At 36.6% G+C, this 25,017-nt stretch overlaps 1 long non-coding RNA gene across 1 annotated transcript in view; it reads left to right on the top strand.

Moving 5' to 3' along the window:
• Positions 1-25,017, top strand: part of LOC138127501 (uncharacterized) — a 75,920-nt gene that overhangs the window by 32,734 nt on the left and 18,169 nt on the right. The gene's annotated exons all lie outside the window — the stretch shown is intronic.

The following is a 25,017-nucleotide window of genomic DNA, read 5'->3' as shown; positions in this document are numbered from 1 at the left end:
AAATTCGTCACAGAGCTTTGTAGTTTCCGACAAATGGATTTGATAATTCTGGCCGCAACATATTGTTTCAGTGCCGCCCACACTAGCTTGATTGGATTAAGATCGGGATGGTAAGGCGACAATCTCAAAACGTCCTGGCCGATTACATTTTATCTATTTTAAATATAGATATATTTTGTAGCGTGGTTTATTCCTTTTAATGAGTTGATAGAGTTGCAGTTTTAACATATCAATGTGGAGGGCAGTATAATGCTGTTTGGTTAGAATTGTCTTCCCAGTTTTTTTAAAAGTTATTAAGACACTGCTGCCTGGATATATTTCTCAACATTTTCAACCTTCGCAATAATAGGCCCATGAAAAATTCGCCAGCGACTAAGAAGTATGCCAAAAGCATTTTCAATGGTCCTTCTGGCTCTTGATAAACGGAAATTAAAAATGATTTGGCTCTTTGTTAATGATTTCCCTGGATAAGGCCGCATAATGTTTTCCTTAAGAGGGAATGCTTCATCAGCTACAATAAAATAAGGGAAAACACAATCTGGGTAATTTTTAATTTTTTTCGTCTCAGGTAAATCCAGTTTTCCACACTGCAGCATATTACAAAGAGAGCTTTTATTAAATACTCCACCATCACTTTCACACCCTGCAGATCCAAGATCTACATATGTGAACTTATAATCAGCATCACACACAGCCAACAACAGAATACTAAAAAAATGTTTATAATTAAAATATTCTGATCCTGTGTTGGCAGGAGCTTGTATCCTAACATGTTTTCCATCTAGTGCACCTGCAACAGTTTCTTTTAGTGTAAGTTTATAACATTTTTGAGGATAATTTTCACCTATGCAATGTGGAAAGTTCCAGCGGTTTTCAAATTCTGCTGCAATGTTCTCCCAGTTTCTCTTTGATGCTTTTCTGAAAGACTGTGTATGGAGGGCCTTCCAGATAGTTTCACATGTTTCGTGAACAACATTGCAAACAGTCGTCTTACCCACACGGAATTGGAACGCTAATGTTTGGAAGGTGGATCCAGTTGCCAAAAAACTTATGTGTAATGTGTTAATGATTTACCAACTACAATGAAAACAATTTAGTACCGTACAGTAATTGCCAATCGATGCTCTGGGTTTGGTATTAGTGGACCAACAAGGGATAGCAAGTTCTGGTAGATTTACACTCCTTCACCATGTGGTGACCTAGACAGTTGAGACACAACTTGAGACGCAGTACATCCTGTCGTCGTTCTATCGGACTACGATTACTGAACGTCTCACATGAGAAGTTTGTATGAGCTGCACCACAGAAAGCACATATGATTGTGTTACCATGAGAAAATGAATGAAAAGAAGCGCCTATGGCATGAACCTATGCCTTGAGTTGCATCTTCTTGGTAGGAGTGACAAATGACTGCGACTTCGCCTCTGGAGAACACATCTCGAGTGCTCGGATTCGAGATTCTAGGAAGATTTGCAATTGCTGGAATGTCGGCAACGTAGGACTCGCCACCTTCTTCTGCAGAAAGAAATGGACTAGTCGGCCCGAGTCCGACCTAATTTCGTGTCCTACGCATATCACGTGACAGGTTCTATTCAAATTACCTCTACCAAACTTCTGGTGCTCGCATCGCGGAAACTAGTTTGGAGCTCAAAGCGTCTTGCATTTGCGGAATCCGTGGCGGAAGCTAATTTTGATTAATGTTGAACGTCTTTCGTAAGTTAATGGATGTGTTATAATTAAAAATAATGTGTTCAAAAAATTTTATATTTATTTTAGTTGGGCACGTGTCTTTGTGCTCCACACGACGAGCCGCCACTGGGTATTATTATAAAAAATAATATGTGATGAAAAATTTAATATTATTTTTATGAGTCTTCATTAGTTGGATCCATGCATTATAAAATTTTGGGTCGTTGTCTCTCATAAATTTAGCATCAATATTTTCCCCTAATTTTTCTCCCAATCACTTAAAAATCTTGAATAGTTGGATCTAATATATTAGAGACAAAGAGTATACCACAGGGAACTCCATATTTTCATCAGTCTTTAGAAAAAAGGTGTGAGATTACGCCGTCAGAACTGAAGGTTTTTAGGGTTTAGACGGCGAGTCTTTATCCTTTAAGGAGTTGCGAAGTAGTGTGTATTTATTTAAAATTTCAATTTTTGTTTCTGTTAGAAATTTCCTCATTTCCTTCTTCATCTCTGATCAATTTTCTTGCCTCTTAGTCGACATTGTGAGCAACGTTGCCTACTTCCCCTGCCAGAAAATCGTATAAGCTTTACTTGTAGCATCGTAGGTTATGGTTATGGCTCTTTTGTTATGGTATGATGCATTGTCAACAACTAGAACAGAATGAGGCTGTAGATTCGGTTTCAATTGATTTTTTGCACATTTTTCATACTTTTTCCAATTCATATCATCGTGATAGTCTCCTGACTTACACTTTGATCGAAATAAAAGGAAACCATCACGAACAAAACCATGTTCACGACTCCTCTGCCGCCATAGTAGCGAGAGACTTGTTCGTGCGTACAACTGTGTACGATCTTGCTCACGATTTTTGGGTAAGTCACGTCCCGAGCACCTTCGAATGAATCGACTAACCCCGTATCTCTTCCAACTTTTGAGTTGTCGCGGCGGCATCATCCTCGAAAGTATAGGAATAGGTAGGGTGGCTCAGCGGAGTCGGGGACTTCTCCAACCTCAATAAATTGCGGAGGGTTTTCCTCATTTCCGCAACGATCACCAGCCCTGTGATACCGCGTATAGTAATTCATACGACAGTTCATCGGAAGCCAACCGGTTGATCTCAAACTTCAAAGACAAGGCCATTCATTAAACCACATAATGTTTATATTTTCTTTATATATTTTTTTTTTTTGAACTTACTAAATTCCACTGATTCCACAAAATCGTTCATTTTTCTTACCTGAACGTGTGCTTTTACTGTTAGGTACTCTGTGCTGATAATTATTTGCATTTGCAGTGTTTTTTTTTTTGAAGTTCTGTTCCACAGCTTCTCTTTAACAAGTTCTTCTATCAGATGTAACAATTTTTCAAAATATCAATGCAGAATTAATATAATTACTGAAATATACATTAGCTAATACATATTTAGATTTCCATTCATTTTATTGTGCCATGAAAGGCGGCGGCAGGAGATTAAAAAAAAAAACACTCCCTTCGATGAAATAGAATGGTTTAAGTGGGATGAATGTGAATATAAAGCTAAATAAACAGGAAGTTTAAAAACTCACATATTTACAAAACATGCATCTTTCCTAAAATACGAGTACTATGGTTTGCATGTGAAAAATGTAAATATATAAGCAAATGGAAACTTCTCAAAAACTCACATGTTTACAAAACACGTTCTAGGGTTCAACCAATTATTTTTGATACATTTCAGTATATGAACTGTCTTATAAAAAGAAAAGTGGTCGTGTGTTGTCACATGGGTAGGGATAAACTATGCTTCTTTTTTTTTGGTGCAAATTATCATGCCATTGACTGCATTGTTATCAATGAGAAGACAAAATACTCTGTAACCTATTTTTCCCAATTTACTAACCACTGTTCGAATACAATCAAAAAGAGTGTCTCTTTTCATGGTGGATGTTGAAAATATGTGAATAACTTCTTGGAAGTTGGATGCGATACTAGAAATCATAAATGTGTACGCAGCAGTCACTTCACCACCTCCAATGGTACAATTGTGATAAATGCGAATTTAAAACGAAACGACTGCCTAAAACAACATGACTAACGTCAGGTTTGTCTAAATTCAAAAATACTACATGTACTTGGCATGATAATGCTGTTGGTGCTACCCCCAGCCTGTCTGCCCAGAGGACATTAGGCCGCACCGATGTGCCGCTAGCGTATCCATCTTTTCTTTATTCTTAAATTCTTCTCTTAGTTGTTCTATTTCTCTCTTGACTTCTTGATTCTCTTTTCTCAGCTCCTTTATTTCCTCTCTAATTTCCCTTTTCACTTCCTCCAGCTTTTCCAATATCTTTTCCATTTCCCTGCCTGATTTCTTCTCCACTTCCGGTGACCTTGCGGTTTTTTTACTTGTCCCAAATACCTCTTCCTCCTCCTCCTCTTCTTGTCTTCCTGTCTTTCCTTTTCCCGCTCTTTTCCTTTTTTTCTTGTCTTCCTGGGACGCCTCCACCCTTCCTGGGCTAAAAGAACGGTTTCTGCTTCCCTCGCTCATAGGCGATTTCGGCATGCCCTCTCTTTCTTGCCCGCTGTCTTCTCCTTATCACCTCTCACTCACTCGTCGTTGTTTACGTTTGCTATCGCTGCACTTTTTCCACGTCTGCTCGCTCTCGCTGCCAAACCAGGAATCTCCCTTGTACAACTCATTAGCCCTATTTTCCGCCCTTGTTGTATCCTTTCCGTATAAGAAGAGACCCTTTAATATTTTTCTACAGTCGTCAATTTTGATATATTTTTCCTTTCCATAAAAATTCAAAAGCGCTGGGGGTCTGCTGTTATGGCGAAAAATAGCTTTTGCTTTAATTCTGGATGGCCCGTTTTGAAACTCCATCATGAGATACTCCTCGATGTAAAGGAGAATTTTGCCGGAAGCTTGGCGCTGTCCAGAATATAGCTGTGAACCCTTAAAGCATTCTGGCCAATGAGTTGCTCGATGTCTTAAATAAATTTATTGTGGTGGACCCTTAAATCCTTGTACAACTCATTAGCCCTATTTTCCGCCCTTGTATCCTTTCCGTATGAGAAGAGACCCTTTAATAATTTTCTACAGTCGTCAATTTTGATATATTTTTCCTTTCCATAAAAATTCAAAAGCGCTGGGTCTGCTGTTATGGCGAAAAATAGCTTTTGCTTTAATTCTGGATGTTGCTTATTTTTCGGGTCAAGGTGCTCACAGTCTACATTTTTAACAGGTTGGGGAAAAATTTATTCTTGCATTATACTTATACAGGGTGTAATTGAAGTGTTTAAAACTCCATGTGGCCACCAAGCTGTTAACTTTAAGTTTTATATCGAGGTTTTGCCAATTTATCAGTGGCTCGAAAACTTTTCTTTCAAAATTTTAACCTGAATTACTCCAAGGAGTCTCTCTATCCAACATAAACTGTGTTATCCGTCAGACAATCGCAATGCGAAATCTTTTCGCAATACTCAAAATAACTATCGTCTTAACTATAACGAAAGGACATCAAAATAAGGTATGTCCCTGGTCTTGAATCCGTCTAAAACGATGTTTCAAAAATGTCTGAAAAAATCTAAAAAAATTCTGAAACACTGGTCTTGACAAACTGATTCAGAAAAACTATAATTCTGTAGGTAAAACATGTAGAATTCGGAAGATAACAGCCCCAATCAAAACGCCGATTCTTTTGAGAGTTAACATGGTTTGTGACTAGCTCGTTGAAATTTTCTGTATTTTGAACAAGTTCCTTCTCTATGGGGCACATTGCAAGGGCAGAAAGTCTATCTTGTCCCATTGTATTTCGCGTACATGTCTTTACTTTTTTTACGTTGAAAAGCAACGTTCGCTTTCGACCGTTGTCATGGGAATAGTGCAAATAATTTTTAACAATTTTACCGTTTCTCGAAATACATTACTAAGGTTATTATCCCAAAGAAATTGTAATATGTGAAGCGCCCCATTAGCTGTATGAAATTCTTCTCTATGATAAAGAGTGGACAGTTCTTGCTTTAATGCAGCAGGTTCTTAATTAATTTTTTAAGTCGTCACCATAAATGTCCACCAGTTCATATTTTTGCCATGGGACTTCTTACATTATTTAGAGTATTAACATATGTAATTAAATCACTTTACACTTTCCATTATAGTGGTGTGATTCCCAAGTCCACATCAGACATTTCAAACTCACTTTGCTCTTCATCGTCATCGTAATCTTCTTCTTTCTCTGCATCAGATGACCCTATGTTAACATGCAGAATGAATTCTTCCATCTAGCATGGGCTCTTTGTCTGTGTAATCTTATTCCACCTTTTTGACAAACCTCTTCAAAAGCCTTTGAGTGAAAGGTATTAAATGAGACATATTGTGCCGACCATGCTATGTATCCTTTCACTTGTGCTCATATTTTTTCAATAGAATGTTTTGAATTTGGCGCCATTATAATTTATTTTTATATTGGTAGTACCGGATGAAATCTGATGGACAGGAGTTGCCAGTGGCGTCTCCAATCGGGGATGGTCAATATAATTAATAATTTTTAAAAACCTATCTTAAATCAGATTTCATTTTCACATTATAATAATCACAATAACATAATATAATAGCATTTATGTTGAATTTTTTTCTGGATTCTCTCTAATTTTATTGTATGGAACTTTCTAAATTCCACTGATTCCACAAAATCGTTCATTTCTCTTACCTGAATATGTGCTCTCACTGAAACTGTGCTGATAATTATTTGCATTTGCATTGAAGTTCTTTTCCACATCTCATTGACAAGTTCCTCTAACAGATCTCACGATTTTTCAGTTGTGTAAAGATGATATCAATGCAGAATTAATATTACTAAAACATAAATATTTCGATTTCCATCCATTTTATTGTCCCACAATAGTCGGCAGGAGATTAAAGGAAACTTACGACATTCGCCCGTTGATGAAATAGAATGGTTTAAGTGTGATGAATGTGAATGTAAAGCTAAACACAAGAGTAATTTAACAAGGCATATACGTGCACAAGACACAAATGTGAATATAAAGCTAAATAAACAGGAAATTTAAAAACTCACATATGTATTTACAAAACATGCATCTTCCCTAAAATACTATGGTTTGCATGTGAAAAATGTAAATATAAGGCTAAGCAATTAGAAACTTCAAAAACTCACATGTTTACAAAACACGTGTTCTAGGGTTCAACCAATTATTTTTGATGCATTTCAGTATATGAACTGTGTCTTATAAGAAGAAAAGTGGTCGTGTGTTGTCAAATGGATGGGGATCAACTATGCTTCTTTTTTTTTTGGTGCAAATTATCATGCCATTGACTGCATTGTTATCAATGAGAAGACAAAATACTCTGTAACCTATTTTTTTCAATTTACTAACCACTGTTCGAATACAATCAAAAAGAGTGTCTCTTTTCATGGTGGATGTTGAAAATATGTGAATAACTTCTTGGAAGTTGGATGCGATACTAGAAATCATAAATGTGTATGCAGCTGTAGTCAAAGAAGAGTTGTTAAATGCATTGCCTACAACATTTCCACCTTTAAAGTCCATATAAGGTTGAATGTGAAATTTCATTCAAGGAGCATGACATTTTTCTCATGATCTTCTAGAAGTTTGAAAAAATTAATATTTTTTGTTTTAATTTGTTTAATTTAATGTTCTCATTCAACTCCTTCCCTCGAAGTTCTTGGAGAATTCGCTTGTGGAGGTCATTAAGGAGGCGGTACAAGTGGATTCAGACTCCTTACTTTTTGTAGGAGATTCTGCGATGGTAATGGCGGTGAAGCGTGGGTTGATCGAATTGACAAAAATAAAATGTGTGAAATATTCACCCATCAGTAAGATTCTTGAATGTTTTGTCATTCTGCTGCAGTTACAATTTTGACCACTGCTTGCTTGTGTTCTTTCATTTGTATTGATTTAACAATTGGTTTTGGAATAGTTAATAACTGTAACGGTGCATGTGCAACTTCTAGTTCTTCTGGAGTGGGCACTTCATGTTCCACTTGCACCTGTGATTCTTTTTTTAGCCTCCCATTTCTTAGTGGCGGCTTTCTTTGATAGGCAGGTTTTGAGATGGCACAGTATTCTATTTCGATCTACGTTTCAATGTATCAGGAGGCAAATGCGATTAGTATAACATATTTAGGCTGGCCATCGTGATCTCTTAGTATAATTTTATACTAAACTGTATTCTCCAGATTTTTTTTCCTTCTATTTCTACCTGCTTTTCTTCAATAAAATCCAACGATTGAATCTTCAATGTTATCGATTTTACAGTATTTTTTTCTCTCGACCAGGGTTTTCAGAATCTGTATGGTGTGGTCTGATTGGTAAGGGCAAACGTCCACCACATGATTGTACAGTGTGCAGACAAAACCAATCACAAGTACCACCCATTTTAAAAAATAATGATTTTCTTGTTCCGATCCTACGTAAATACCAGGCTATGAAAATGTGATAAAAGCGTGAGCGTAGTTCTTGTTGAGACTTAAGGAAAGGGTATGTAATTTATTTATTATAACAAAAAAAATAAAGAAGTTTGCTTGTACATAAAGGTTCAACTGTATTTAGATTTCCATTCATTTTATTGTGCCATGAAAGGCGGCGGCAGGAGATTAAAAAAAAAAAACACTCCCTTCGATGAAATAGAATGGTTTAAGTGTGATGAATGTGAATATAAAGCTAAACAAAATAGAATCTTTAAAAACCCATTTGTTTACTCAACACATCTTTTAGGAAAATGTAACTGTAGACGAAACAAAGAAAAATCTTGCAGAAGTGGCAAGAGGGTCCCCTGGCGGAGCATTTGTTGAGGGGGCGAGGGGGAACATTATATTAGTAATATACATATCGTCCGCTTTCTTTAGAAACCGTGAAGTCCCATTTTGATTATTAATTATTTAAATTAACTTCATAATACAATCTGCAGGTTTTGTGTTTGTTTGCATAATCTTTGGATTTGACTTATTACAAAGACAGCTGCTCGCCATAGATTTCAATAAATTCTTCTAAAAACCTCTTGCAATCCATTACAGGCGAGTTTTACCGATTAATTCACTGATTTTTTTGTATTATCGTCTTGAATATCGTACGACGCGTTTGAAACTCGCCTACACACGTTCCAACTTGTCAGTCGTCCAACCTGTAGTAAAGTGCGTCTATCGATATTTTAAAACGACCTTTTGCTTCGTTCAGTGCTTTATTGCCAGCTAACAAAGATTGTCGTAAAAGTAGTGAGTAACCGATCCTCAATAATCCGCAGGTAACATCGAGAGTTTTTGTTACGGGGTAGGTAAATAATCCCCTAGTAATGAGACCATCATAAACGACCCAAAATGTTAACTAGTGTTTAAAAAGTCGTTTCAAAATATCGATAGACGCACTTTACGACAGATTTTATTGCAAGCCAAACTACCATCCAATCCAACCCCGCCGTAGAGTTAAGCCGGCCTGAGATATGTCATTTGGTGGGGGTGCACGAAGACGGAAAACAGTCGGACGAGTCCATCTTTCGTAAAATAGGGGTGTTCAACAGATTAAAAATTAGCTGATTTTTTCAGTGACCGGTGAACGAGTAAAAGTATCCATTTAGCTGTTTTTTGAGTAATTTAGGTGATTTGTCCGCGCAGATTTCCCCCACCAAATGACATATCTCAGGCCCGCTTAACTCTACTACAGGTTGTACGACAGGCCTACACACAATACAACCATCGTTCCAACCGTAGCTTCAAACACAGTTGAACGATCTGTAGTACGACAGATCGTATCGTGTGTAGGCCGTTTTACACTCGGGGGAAGCCCACCCTTATATACAAGTGGGTGGGTATGCTAATCCCCCTGAGGTGCAGAGAGAGAGGTACAGAACAAAAAAAAAAAAAAAAAAAAAACCGGTATTGCCGTCCAGAGCATTATACGGGGATTGGGGGCGATGTGTGAGAGGTCTCACACGTGTAATGGCAACCGAAAGGTGTGATACCTCACGAGATCGATATCGAGGGCACTTGGGTGGACAATGGACAATGTTTTATGTATTCATCAGAAATATTTTTTATTTCAACAAACTAATTGTTTCAAAGATCTCAAATGCTAACGTGTACTTTTCAAAAACTCGCAGCAGTGGAACATTTGTATCGATTTTACAAAAAAAATTCTACCAACGATTTCGGAATCTGCATGGTGTGATCTGGTTGGTAAGGGCAAACGTCCATCACATGATTGTGCAGTGTGCAGACAAAACCAATCACAAGTGCTACCCATATTAAGTAATATATTTGGAAGAATATGACTTGTTTTAGTTAATATTGACTTTGGTATTCTGTTACATTACATGCATTTTTGGTCAATTTCTTCTACAAACATTTCTAACTTCAAAAATTTTTGATTACCTATTATTAAAAATTGAGTTTCGGCAACCAGTGCCGGCAGTAACTTCGCTAATCGCATTTGGTGTATAACTGGAGGGTCGGATATAACTTATCCATGGGTGTTTAATGTGCATCAAGACCCTTCCAGATGTTCTTTGAAAAAGTAGTCTTGCAGGTACTTCGTAGATGGAGAACGGTACCCTCGGTAGTCGTTCTTCTTTACTGCCATCACTTTCACTGGAATTTTCGATTAAATCAATCGCTAAACAGCCAACAGCTGATTAGCAACGGCCATTTTTTAATTTCGGAACGGAACTTGTTTTCTTTGTTCGATGAGTGGCATTATTAACTTTCTCCCGTCTTCTATTTCTCATATTGTTCTCTGTTAGCAAATTACCTTTCTCCACGCTTTCCACTCTTTTTGTGGCCCGATGGTGCTATTAAGCCTTCCTCAATTAGCTTCCATAAAGCTTCATATCTTTTTTGAAGAAGCTTGCGGAGAATTTTCCAGAAATTAATTTTGGGTGAGTCCGCATAAACTCGACTAGAATTTCTTTCTGTTCCTCCGTTACTTTCATGATTGATTATAAATTTTCAGAAATCGTGAAAAATGAAAGAGGAGTCGTCATTGTCATTGGGCGCAGGCAGAGGAGGCGGCTGTTACGGTGCGGATCGGGTCTTCCACCAGGTCTCCGTAAAGGCAACACAGCGCCTTCAACAAAAGCATTTGTATACCTTAACATCATTGGTCCCATCCCCAGTGTTGTTTTGCAGCTGAGCATCTTTCTTGTGTTGGAAAACAAAAGTTTGAGGCCAAGTGTATATATTTACATTATAATTGTCAATAAGAAAATGTACACTATTTACAAAATTAAAAAATATTTACAACTATTGGGGAGTCAAATGAATCATCAATTTTTTGAACAAATTCCGCTGTGAAAATGGCTTCGGCAGGTAATAAATTTGTTAATGTTACAAATGTTTCAATGGCACTAACCACTGAACTGCTAAGTTGAGCAGCAGCTACCTTCATCTTCATGTAGGAACCTGTGAAATTGAAATTCTCCCTTTAATTTTGGCAATGTTTATAAAAAATTTTTTGTTGTTCAAAGTTAAAGACAGTCAATATATGTTCGAATTTGGCAAATTTGTGAGGAGCAAATTGAAGTTTGCACTTTAGCAGAGAGCATTCCGCGTATTTTTGAGGCAAAAATTGTCACAATCTGCCGCTTATTAACAAAGAAACAAAGCAGACTCTGCAGAGAACCTTTTTCAGCACAGTTGATTCAATGCAGAACAGTTGGTAGTAGGTTGATCACAAACTGTGCACCATACATTGAATCCAATTTCTTGAAGTTGTGAAATTATTTCTTTGCTGTCACAGTATTCGCGCTGAAGTAATAAGCTCTTTCCATGGCTTTCTGAGTCCGCGAGCCATAAAAACTAGTGCAGGGTTGACTGGTTTATTAGAGCGTCCTGACGAACCCATATCTTCAAAACCACTTATATCCTATTTGATTTCATAGTGAAATCCCGAAATAAGTGACATTTCATCAAAAAGCAATGCATGTTTCATTTTTTAACTTGTCTTTTTAAATGTTCCAAAACGCTAGGGTTAATGCCAGTGTCAAATGGAATTTTTGCTAAAAGGGCTTTCAGAGTAAGAGAAGAAGATAACTGAAAATATACAATCGAGGACTCTTCTTTATAAACAGTCAGTCGGTTTTTTGGCGGCATTTCGTAACTGAGAATTTATAAATTCGTTGGTTACAAAATTTAAATTGTCATCCATAAATTCAAACTTTCCGGCGTTGTATAAATTTTTCATGCCGCCGGCCGTAATCGACGGTTTTGCATGATTCAAAATCCGCCGGGAATGTTTAATTCCGTGAAAAATTTCGTGGATTACACGTCCAGAAAATGTTTTGCGAGTGCTCGTGTTGGTCCGCCGCGACTAGGCGCCTTGGCTACGCAATACCACTCACACTCGCAAAATATCATTTTCTGGACTAACTATTGCAAGACTTTCACTTTATCCTTCTCCTTTTTTATCATTTTGCTCAGTTTGTACAATTATTTGTTCTGAGTCTTGCGATGGAGTTCCAATATCGTCTTTTTCAGAGGTGTTAGATCCTCGGAAAGCCCAAGTTCAGCTAAAATTCCAGCCTTATCTTACAGCACTATTTACATTTGGATCTTTTCATTTTTTTCTTATGTCCCTCGGATACTTCGGAAAACTCCATATCCCTGCAATATTTGTTGATTAGAAAAGTGGTACACTTATCTAAAATTAAATTAAAACAATTGTGTTCCGTGCAATGTACTCGCCCAAAATCTAACTTTTGTTTAAAAGAACTTTTTCAAAAGATTCCAGATTTCTCTGAAAACCGCACTTATCAAGAAATTCATATAAACAGTGATGTATATTTTAAACAAACCCTATTAATGGTTACTAGCATATGTCAGCCTTTGAGAGTTGTCCACTTCTTTAAAAGTTGTCAGAAGATGACGTGGAGTTGCATCTTTGGAAAATAAAATGTTCCTGCAATTATCACAATCAGGAGTGTCAATATTCTTCAACACCCAGCCTGCACATTCAACAGGAAGATCTTCAAATTTTCATCTGCGATAATTCCTCCTGCGTCTCCGTCGAAGTATCCTCTGAAAATTTCAACAAAGTGACCAAATCATCCAACGGCGTGTGATTGTCCTCTTCGCAGTTTCTGTCGACACCTGTTGGTGAAACCAAGCTGTTAACAACAGTTTTTAACGCTGCTATAAACTAGTGACAAGTGGGGTTGGTGTTGTTGACGGATGCTGGAAAATAAGTTCTCCAATGGATCTTGATTGAATGAACGTAGATTCACATCTTTGAGTGGGTCCCACAGAAAAATAATTGATCGTTGTCTGCCAACCTTGAACAAATGAGTACCGATTCGAAAGATCGGCATCGGTCTCCAAATCAATTAATTTCCAGTTGTTCAAAACCCTCAATAATTTTGTCCAAGAGTCCAAATGAGGTGAATTTCGCGACAAAGCACATCTAAAGCGTTTATGATCAACCGGCTTGCTATTTGCACTCTTCAAGGAATCAAGAAAATTGTAAACTTTCTGAACAAATTCCGCCGTGAAAATGGCCTCGGCAGGCAGTACACCCAAGGTGGTCAACGTTTCAATAGGACTAGCCGTGGAGATGCTCAGTTGATCTGCAGCAACACTCATTTTCATATAGGAATCGTTTTTCAGATTGAAATGAGGTTTTTTTTTCATTTCGGCAAAGATTTGAATGTTTTTCAATATTGTATTGCGCGTATTCTTTAAAATATATGGAAAATTGTCACAATTGGTTTATCCTACAAAAGAAAAAAAATATATGAACTTTGGCGGGGATGACGCTGATCACAAAGTTCTCTCAAAGCTGCGCAATTAGTTGGCCCTTGATCACAAACAAAGGCCAAGACGTTTAATCCGATATCTTGAAGTTGTGAAATTATTTCCTTTTTTCGAAGTGAAATAATAGGCAATTACTTGTTCTCACTGCTTCCTGACTCCAGGAACCATAAAAACAAGTACATGGTTGCCTTGTTTGTTCGTCCTAAATGACAAACATCTTCAAACCAAGTAAGTTTAGAATATTTGGATGTATTTACAAAAAGAAAACAACAATAATAAAAAATTATACAAAACAAACACACTATGCTATCCTATTTTAACTTAAAATTAAAGCACTACACAAATTTGAAAAGGAAGATACAAACTAAGCGACCTATTCTAAACTGATATCTAATTTCTGACTTATTTCTCTTCAACCGTTAATTTGCTTAATTGCGTTGTCCCTTTTCAATAGTGTAACTTTCTCCCGTCTTTTCATTTCCATGATATGCATCAACTCTTTGTCATATTTAGCTTTCTCAGCTAATTTTCTCTTGGTCAACGTTTCCATAGCACTAGCCATGGAGATGCTCAGTTGACCTGTAGCAACCTTCATTTTCATATAGGGTTCGTTTTTCAGATTGAAATGAGGTTTTTTCATTTCGGTAAAGATTTGAATGTTTTTGCTGGTCAAAATCAAAGACAGGCTCAATGTGGTGGAATTTGGCCCGTTTATGAGGAACAAATTGAATTTTGTATTTCAATAATGCATTACGCGTATTCTTTAAAAGATGTGGAACATGGAAAATAGCCACAATTTGTTTATCCTTACAAAGGAAAAAAATATAGGAAGTTTGGCGGGGATGACGCTGATCACAAAGTTCTCTCAAAGCTGCGCAATTAGTTGGCCCTTGATCACAAGCAAAGGCCAAGACGTTTAATCCGATATCTTGAAGTTGTGAAATTATTTCCTTTTTTCGAAGTGAAATAATAGGCAATTACTTGTTCCCATTCCTTCCTGACTCCAGGAACCATAAAAACAAGTACCTTGTTGCCTTGTGTGTTCGTCCTAAATGACAAACATCTTCAAACCCACTCATAATGAAAACCTTGACAAAGTGAAATTTTATCAAATGATAAAGTACAATTACGGTCGGCATGATTCATTTTACTGACTTGACTTTTTCAGGTGTTCCAAAACTACGCTATTGACGAAACGAAATTTTTAGCCAAAATTGCTTTGAGACATCTGGATGAAGGTAATTGAAAATAAACTTGCAAATATGTATACAATCGTGGACTTCTTTTGTACAAAGATAAAGCAAAGACTTTATCCTGTCCAGTCTACCTTCGTGCGGAAGTTGAGAATTGATAATTTAGTAACAAAGTTTAAATTTTCATCAAAAATTCAAATTTCCTGCTAAAACCCCTCCTTTTCTAAGTTTTGACTTGTTATTGCGATCTGCTTTATACATCGCTGATTTCCGAGGTGTTAATTCATTCCCTCTCAAACCAATTATAGTCAAAATACTGCCCTTGCTGTTGCCCTCCAAAAACATTTCTGGGGTATTTTCTGATGGTAGCTCTACTTTTTCCGCATCTTCTTCACATAATCAATTACTACGAGTATCACGGGGCTGTACTTCTGTTTGTCACCCGGGATATCCTATAATTCATCGAAGTATGACGGATTACTACTGGATAGTCCCTCGCAACCCTCACGGAAAAAAGAGCACCTATCTACAGTGGTGTGGCTGGCGGTGTCGTCTATTCTGCTCTCATGTGCAAAGTCCTTGTGAGTGTAATCTCGAGACCACCGGTACATTAGTAATTATTAATTAAATTTGTTGCAGTGTCAAATGACTGCCAGTGAAAAAAAAAATTCTTCCTGATGCTGTTGCACTCCTTGCGTTTCCACCCATCAGAAGTTTGTGGTGTTTTTATAAAGTACATTTGTACTTGACACTGCCCACATGAAATTGAACATACCTAGTTCAAAAACAGAAGCTGGACAGCAACATTTAGCACAGTTCAATAACTAAAAACGCCTGTTCGTGACTAGGACTGTAATGAGGTGCTGGTATTTGTTATTTTGTGTAAATTGTTCGAACGACCTGATGATTAAAACTCAATGTTTTAATTTTAACAATATATATTCCAACAACAATGAAAGTGGACCGAACTGTCCGGTGGTTAATACAGAAGTCTTTGTCTTTGAATGTTTATCTAGCGAGGTAAGCTACCTGGAGGGTAGTGCCCACCCTTGACGGACCAAACTACCTGCAGATGCACCAACAACGCCCAATTTGAACACAGAAAAATACACCGTACTTCTGCACTACCCTGCAGTCAAGACCAAAGTGTCTCCAAAAAAAAAACATGGCCGTTCATCCCCTGTCGACTTTCACCCCCGCCCCAAGTGGTCGCTGATGGTACCGACATCGGTACTACCATAGCTTTTATTGGCGGTTATTCGAATTCAAAAGCGGATATCTCAGTACTAATAACATATTGTCAGAAACATCAAGGTAAAGTTCAGTTCTTTGATGTTGTCTAATTTACAAAGATTTTATACAGCACACAATTGATCTAGCATCTTTTACGTTCAGAGAGTTAATTTTAAAAACTGACAATTTTTATTTTGAGTGAGAATTCGAAAGGCTGATACACAATGGGCAAATTTTGGATGTCCCAGCTTTTAATATTCACCGATAGTACCTAATTAATAATTATTTTTGTTCGACACTGTCAGAATTTGAGAATTTCTTCCCGTGTGAATGGATTTTCATAAATGTCACAACTTGTCAAAACGAAACGTCAAGCTAATTTTAAAGATTTTAAGCGATTTGGAGCTTTTAATGGGCTCGTCGAAGAAAAAACGTTGTATTTACCTCGTTCGTATGTAAATTGGACTTTTTTGGCACTCGTGGGCGTTTTAAACGCTCGTTTCACTCGCGTGAAACCCAAACAAAGCCCAATTTACACACGAACTCATTAAATAAACTACTAATTATGTAAGACGAGTTTCCTTTTTTGTAAATTTCTCCAAAGGGCAGCGAAGTGGTTCACTCATTTATCAAAAAAGCGCTTCGTTGATTTCGGACACAGGCGCTCGCCTTGGTCGGCGCGGCACTGCAAATAATACTATTTATGTATTGCACATTTTCAAATTTATTACCGACTAATGCATTTTATTAATTTTTACTGCCCATTATAGTCACAATAGTGAACATAGAAATACTGGCCAAATAGTTCTTCTACTGCTACAAAATTCCATTTTTACTTATTAAATTTTATAAATTTACTGAGTCTTTTACAATATATTACTGACTGTTTGTAATATTATGAATTAAATACTGTCCAGTTTATGACAACCCCATGTTTATTTGCAACAAAAGTAATATTTGCCTTATTTATGTGTTTCATTAAAATTGCCCTTTCAGCGTAAGAGGGGGTTCTTGGCGATAAACTGGAAGTCCTTCCGGTACTCCTCGGTAGCGTACGACACGGTACTTCTCGATACGAAAATGAAGCGATACGATACGATACTGGATCGAACTATCCAACTGGATTGTTAATTGTTTTGTTTTACTTTTCCATAAATTGTTAGTTGCAATATATTTCCACCTTTTTATCAGCAGAATGTCATTTGCCGTTACATTTGGCTGTTGCTCTACATACAGTAAAGCTTTTGTTAAAGCATCTACAACGCATCCCTATAGGAAATTTTAACTTCTTTGTCAGCACTATCATGGTCTAGTTCATCAATGGGTTGTTGGTTACAACTTGTTTCTTCGAGTAGTTGAAGTATTTCTTCATTTGAAAGTTGCTCATCTTCTGTACTATCGCTTTTAATCCATTGTTCTATGTCTTCTGGTACAATGTTCTGCAGCTCTGTAATTTGTGTAGTAGATAATAATAGAACGAATGAAACCAATATTTTAACATCTTGTGTTGAAAATCAAAATAAAAGTTTTGAGGTTAGAATTCAACGATCTCATTTAATTAGTTTTTTATTTATTTTACAACAAACAAGACTTATTTGTGAAAATTATAATTTATAGTGCAATTATTGCAAGTCATGCTGCTGGATCCGTGTTGGATGTTAACATTCCTACTGGAATGTCAATTGCTTTGTTGACTAATGACGATGAAACCAAAGATATTGGATCAATAACTCCATCTGATGTCTGAACGACCTTCAACCTCTTCAGCACCACGTTTGCCGTCAAGCGTTTAGGTCGGCAGGATTCCGCGCAATAGCTAGTCCTCGAAATGGTTCTTTGCAAACATTCGGACTTTTTCAAAGGTCTATTTTTTTACGGGATAGCGGTGTGATTCGCTACAACAGCATCAAGAAAAGAAAGTTAGGGATTCTTTTGACATTTGCAGTAAATAAACATAGTTTTTGCCTTTACAACAACATAAAAACAATTTAAGAAAGGTTTGGAGTGATTCCGGAAACTTTCCAATTCACCCTCGTGGCATGGCGCAGCGAGATTGGTAAGGGCAAACGCCCTGCACATGATTGTACAGTGTGTATACAGAACCAATCCCAAGTGTCATCAATTTCAAAAATGTTGTGTTGCATTGCCTTTGCCTACCCAAGATAATTGCAACATTTCTTAGAAAAATGTACTGCATTTGTATAATGCGCTTAGACTGCCTTTTGTAGTCACTTTGACACCTGCGTGTTGTTGGGTCTTGACGGTGGACTCAGCTTGACTGTCCACTTGCAACGTCCGTTTAGAGGTCTTAGTATCCACGGAACAGAATACTGCTCAATTACTTTTCCTCAACTTCAGTGAGACCTGTTGAAGAACTGGGCAGTTCATAGTTGTTGTCACTAACCCAATGGCCTTCTTGTGACCAGAGGCCTCTAACATACTAGAATGGTACACGTTGTTTTTTTCGGTGGCCCAAACAAGTTCAATGAGATTCAAATCCAGATGGTAGGGCGGAAGTCGCGAAACGGTATATATTTGTGTAAGGTTTGATTATGGTGGGATCATAATACATATTATCAAAGATAGTATTTTCTTTAGATTCCAATAACTATCGGGTTTACCCTACCATAATTAGGTTATTGATGTCATGTCACCCCTTGCATGCACAATAGTTAATCTAGGTCCCTTTGAAATATTTCTCAATAAACCTTTTGTTGAGTCACGCGTCCAGTTTTTGAAAGAAATATGAAGATATGTATCAAGGAACACAAAATTGGCCGCTCTTGGCTACGAAAATATTTGATTTTGTTTAAATACTTAATCCTTGGGGTTCTACGATTCAGAGAGGTAAGTATAACAATTACTTTATCAGCAAGGGGGACCCCAGAGTGCACGCAAACGTTTCCCTGAGCGCTTTGCATCAAAATTAAAGTCTTTCGTTCCGTATGAGAAGAGACCCTTTAATAATTTTCTACGGTCGTCAATTTTGATATATTTTTCCTTTCCATAAAAATTCAAAAGCGCTGGGGGGTCTGCTGTTATGGCGAAAAATAGCTTTTGCTTTAATTCTGGATGGCCCGTTTTGAAACTCCATCATGAGATTCTCCTCGATGTAAAGGAGAATTTTGCCGGAAGCTTGGCGCTGTCCAGAATATAGCTGTGAACCTTTAAAGCATCCTGGCCAATGAGTTGCTCGATGTCTTAAATAAATTTATTGTGGTGGACCCTTAAATCCTTGTACAACTCATTAGCCCTATTTTCCGCCCTTGTATCCTTTCCGTATGAGAAGAGACCCTTTAATAATTTTCTACAGTCGTTAATATATTTTTCCTTTCCATAAAAATTCAAAAGCGCTGGGTCTGCTGTTATGGCGAAAAATAGCTTTTGCTTGAATTCTGGATGTTGCTTATTTTTCGAGTCAAGGTGCTCACAGTCTACATTTTTAACAGGTTGGGGAAAAATTTATTCTTGCATTATACTAATACAGGGTGTAATTGAAGTGTTTAAAACTCCATGTGGCCACCAGGCTGTTAACTTTAAGTTTTATATCAAGGTTTCGCCAATTTATCAGTGGCTCTAAAACTTTTCTTTCAAAATTTTAACCTGAATTACAGAACAGAATTTTTGCCCACTTTTCAAAATTATTCCAGTTCATGTCATCATGGTAATCTCCTGATTCGACACCAAGATGGAAGTAAAAGGAGGCCACCATGATCAAAACCCTCTTCATTTCCAGCATGAACCATTATTAACCTACGACCCTTGGCAACTGATTTCTTTACACGTTTGCCACTTCCATCAGTCCAAGAGTGATTTTGTAAATGTGTAGTGTGGACATAGCTCTCATTTGTATAGAAAATTGGTCTTCGTCTCTATATTTCAAAACCTGCTTCAGGTACTTCTTTCAACTTACACTAATTCGTGTTGTTTCTTATGTGGTCGCTTCTTTCTTGGAGTGGATATCCCAGTGGACGCTATAACTCGTTGTTTGTAATTGACGATTGGAATAGTCAACTGCTGATGGTCTCTAACTCAATCTGATTCGTATTACATAAATGCGATAATTTTGCGAGCTTGACTGTGTAAAACTTTCCCACGCTGGTCAAAAGTTTAATGTGAAGCAATTCCAATCAACTGCTAAAAAAAAACCTGTTAAACTGCAAAAGTCCGGTAGTATTAGTTAAGTTTTCATTTCATTTGCAAGTCAATTGTTATTGAAAGTGAGGTTATGAAATTAATTTTCCCTTTAATTTTTTTTGTACTTACGAAAACACCGTAAAGTTATCTTCAGTTGTCTCGAGAAAGACAGATTTAAAGCCTTGGGTGAACTTGGTAAGCGTAAAAAAGTACTTCAACATGTAAACAACTCTCTGACAAATTTCCCCTCTTTTCCAGCGACTGCAAAATTCGTTTTACGTGACCATCCCTTTACACTTTACGATAACTCTAAAACCATAGCACCATTCACAAAACCTGGGTCATCTCCAGCATGTAGGATAATAAGGCGTTGTCCTTTTGCTACTGGTGCCTTTAGGCACTTATTCCTGTCGTCGTCCCAGGATTGAGGATGTTTTGAATTTGGCGTCATTATAATTTATTTTTATGTTGGTAGTACCGGATGAGATCTGATGGACAGGAGTTGGCCAGTGGCGTCTCCAATCGGGGATGGTCAATATAATAATTTTAAAAAACCTATCTTAACTCAGATTTCATTTTCACATTATAATAATCACAATAACATAATATAATAGCATTTATGTTGAATTTTTTTCTGGATTCTCTCTAATTTTATTGTATTGAACTTTCTAAATTCCACTGATTCCACAAAATTGTTCATTTCTCTTACCTGAATGTGTGCTTTTACTGTTATTCTGTGCTGATAATTATTTGCATTTGCAGTGGTTTTTATTTGAAGTTCTTTTCCACAGCTTCTCTTTAACAAGTTCCTCTATCACATGTAACAATTTTTCAAAATATCAATGCAGAATTAATATAATTACTAAAACATAGCCTTACCTAATATTTCGATTTCCATTCATTTTATGCCACAATAGACGGCAGGAGATTAAAAAAAAAACTTTGGACATACGCCCGTTGATGAAATAGAATGGTTTAAGTGTGATGAATATGAATATAAAACTAAACAAAAACGCGTAAAATTGTAAGACATTGTAAGTTTCCTGGTTCCATTTATTAAACTCTTGTTGATTACCAAAATGTTTTTGGATTCTCTCTAATTTTATTTTATTGAACTTAACCAAATTCCACTGATTCCACAAAATGAGTGCATTCACTGTTATCCTGTGCTGATTGTTATTTGCATTGCTCTTTATTGGAAGTTCTTTTCCACATCTTCTATTAAATGTTTTCCATGTAATTCTTTATTTAATAAATTATTTCCCGCCGTTTGACACGAATGACATTTGTTAATGTTTAATCGGGACATAATTGAACTTGTTTGTTTTCAGCAATGTTTTCAGTTTTAGACCATCATTTGTTTTCGAGATACAAAGCTAACTAGAATTTTTTTAAATGGCAACAGGGTTTAATTTTATGATTTTTTAAAAGAGTTTTTTTTTCTGAATTCAACGATGTATCACATGTAATAATAGACCTTGAATTTGTTACATATAGTTATGATTATCTTTGAGCTTTACTTTATTATTTTCAATGTAACAGTAATCAATTATTTTCTTTTTTACTGCATCTTCTACTTCCATATTTCGGGCAGCGTATGGACATGTTATTTCTTGGTCGATAAGACCATCTGGAGAAAGGCAGCCAAAAATTTATGTTATGGGTCAATCAATCCCACATTCTTCAACATGTAAACTGTAGAGCCGTTGTTTCATGAACAATGCCATGTTGCGCTTACATTTTTCACCGTCGATGCAGTCCAAGTAGTTGGTCAAAGCTTGCAAGTTTTTCCAAAATTGCTAAAGGTTAATCGATACACCCATTCTTGAAGCCATTTTGGATTTAAACATTGTCCCCGAGTATTTTGTTCAATTTCTTCGCAATTGGCATTTTCAATATTAATCAAAAACTCATTTTTAATTTCAAATTCATCTGCACTTAAATCTTCAACTGTTGGTGTACCGTAATCGCTATCAGCTTGATAAATAATTTTCCGTTTGCGTAAACATTTTTTTCTTCAAACGTCCGTAAAATATGACATTGCATTGCTGCTAAAGTGTCACTTCATTGTTATGCCATTTAACGAGCTGACCAGCGTCCGTGAAATTATTATCTCCGCTGAGGAGCGTCCGTGAAGTTATTATCTCCGCTGAAGGCGTCCGTAAAGTTATTATCTCCGCTGATGAGCGGCTGTAAAGTGAACTAGCTAAAATAAACTGGATGCATTATTAGCCAATCTTGTTAAAATGTCTATTCAAATCTGAGAAGACCTCACTATTTTTAAAATCTATCCTTTGTCCGTGGTCAATACCCTAATAAATTACGTGGGTTGGTTCGTTTTCCTGGAGATGATTCTCCAGATCTTGGTTATCGAGAGCGAGGGGCAGAGGGTGGCTATCTCCTCTGGGGAGATATCTTGGGGTACGTTTCGAATTACGACCGAGAAAGTGGTTTGTTTGTCCACTCGTAAGGTCAAATTGTTGCCAAACTAAATCTTAGTCCGCATCCGTCAGGTGCATCAACGTTATCACCTTTTGAACTTGAAAAACCTGAAGTGGACGCGGAAGGTTCATTGTGTTGCCGTTCTTTATTTATTAAATATATCATTTCGTCCTCAAATTTTGTTTTTTTTTTTTTTTTGTAAAGCGCTTTCAAAACTAAATGCTCTCTCTATAAATCTAGGATCCAGAAAGGCAGTTTTTGCCATAGTTTCGTTAAATTCAAGGTTCACAAATCTTTTTGCAATTTCAACATTTTATGTATTACTATCGGGCCTTCAAATAAATATATATTTAGAGTAGGCGTAGGCGACATTCTAATTCTGTTGACAGCGTAAAGATAATTTTTGTAGGTAACCAATTATTCTCAGGAGTTACACAGGTTGCATAGTAAGCTTTTTTTCAATTTCATATTGTCATATTCCGTAGAGGGTGAAATAGGGAGAATGCACTACAAAAATTAAAAATATTTTCTAACCTAATTTTATTTCGTTAAATGTCAGATGTTTTTTGTGTCATTTCCCACGCTGGAAAAATGTTGCAAACAACTGAATTTCCATAGGTTGCTCTAAATATAAATTTATTTGAAGGCCCGTTATTTGGGCTGGTAAAGTAGTAGAATTATCTTTAAGATTATCTAACACAAATTTCAATTCGTTAACAATATTCAGAACTTTTTCAAGAAACCATGTTTGCAAGTTTTTACTGGAAGCGGCGGACCAAGGGTGGATCCTTCAGAAAGTTGTACTGATGATGGGTATTTTCGGTGGCTGTCGTGATGAATTATGTAAAATGATGAATTGTTATGGTTATTATCGGTATGTAATTATTTTCAATATAGAAATTCTTTTTCATAAAATAGAATTTCAATTATGCGTGAGCGAAAGTGAAACCTTTACCCACTGGCAACCATGGATACAGACCCACTTCCTAGGGAGGTATCGAACAAAATGATTATGATAAAAAACAATAAAGAGGGTTTTCCACATCACCCCATACATGCGTTGGCTCTTGTGGGGTCTCGCCAATAGCCCTATCTCTGTGTGTTTTATAAGTTTAACTATTAAATTTAATTAAGTAATTTTCTTTTTGGTGGCTCTTTATTTTGGGTGCTAATTTGGTCGTTGATTAATTGTGAATAATTATTAAGAAATATATTGGCAAGGATATGACTATTTCAATGTCAATATCAACTTAATGTTTTTTACATAAAATACATTTGTCATTAATTTCTTCTACATATTTTTCCAATTTTAACATAGTCAACTTCCGTAAAATGATCCTTTGTTTACCGCTTCTTAGAAATTTAGTTTCATATTTATCAGAAATAAGCTCACTAAATACCTATCTGATGTGCCTTAGTAAAAGTTTCAAAGAATAATTCAGAGGGTTATTTTTTAGAGCATCTATTGTTAATTTTTTTAAATATTCACCAACATTTGCAGAGTCAAATAAACGTGTGACTAGATGTTTTACTGGAAAATAAATTTTGTTTGCAAATATTACAAGTCGGAATATCAATTTTTTTCACTTCCTCTAGAGAGAGGAGAACCGAAGTCTTTAGTCTTTAGAGCAGCAACAAACTGATGCCACAAACACCATCTGTCTAATGGGCCAATTTCAAGTGCATATTCAGTTGCAGTTGTTGTACAAAAAAAAAACAAATAATTAATAATTTTCATTTATTAACCATTAAAATAACAAAACAGCAACAATATATTTTTAATTTATATCTAATTTTTTTCTTTTCAGTTCTATGGCCTCTTGTAATAATTCTAATTTTAATTTTTTTAAATTTATTAACTCGTCCAAACGACTGTTCAGGTCGGACCGCGTTTGTCGCATTTCAGAAACCAACTCTCCTAAGATTTGGTTGGTTTCTCTCTGCAAGGATGTACCGGGTGATCAAAAAGGACTGTTTAAGTTGGCAGTACAATTAAGAAAATTTTATATTTTGGTTATTTATAACACTGCTATCGGGTATGTTTTGTTGGTTTATTTGACAAATATCTGATGTAGGTATAGCATTAACAACGACAAGCCATCAACAACCGAAAGTTACTCCTGTTATACGATTTAAAATACAATTCAGTGTTACCAACTTAAACAGTCCTATTTGATCACCCCGTATAAATATAATAATTTGTCTGACGTTTTACGGAGTTCAAGTCCTAGACTCATCTTTCCCCAATCTGACTGGCAGGCACCTACGCATGAAATGGTAGGGCTGTGTGACAGACTTGTCAAGTATCGAGTTACCGTACCCCCTAGCTGGTCGGCCTCCAGTTGCGAACCCAGCAGGTCGAGAGTACGGTAGGGGGGTTGTTTGAGAAAACAAATCGCGAGAAGAAAAGGGGGCTGCAGAAGGCGTCGTCGGAATGCTCCCGCTTATGCGTTACAACGAGGGGAAAAACTGCAGAAAAAACCCCTCGTCGGAGCCGAAGAAGAATGGGGGAAACGCTCAAGAAAATAATTATAGACGAGACTATAAAAATAAACCCGGT

Source organism: Tenebrio molitor, chromosome 4 (assembly GCF_963966145.1).
Source record: "Tenebrio molitor chromosome 4, icTenMoli1.1, whole genome shotgun sequence".
Classification (NCBI taxonomy): Eukaryota; Metazoa; Arthropoda; class Insecta; order Coleoptera; family Tenebrionidae; genus Tenebrio; species Tenebrio molitor.
This window is presented reverse-complemented; position numbering and strand designations above follow the sequence as displayed.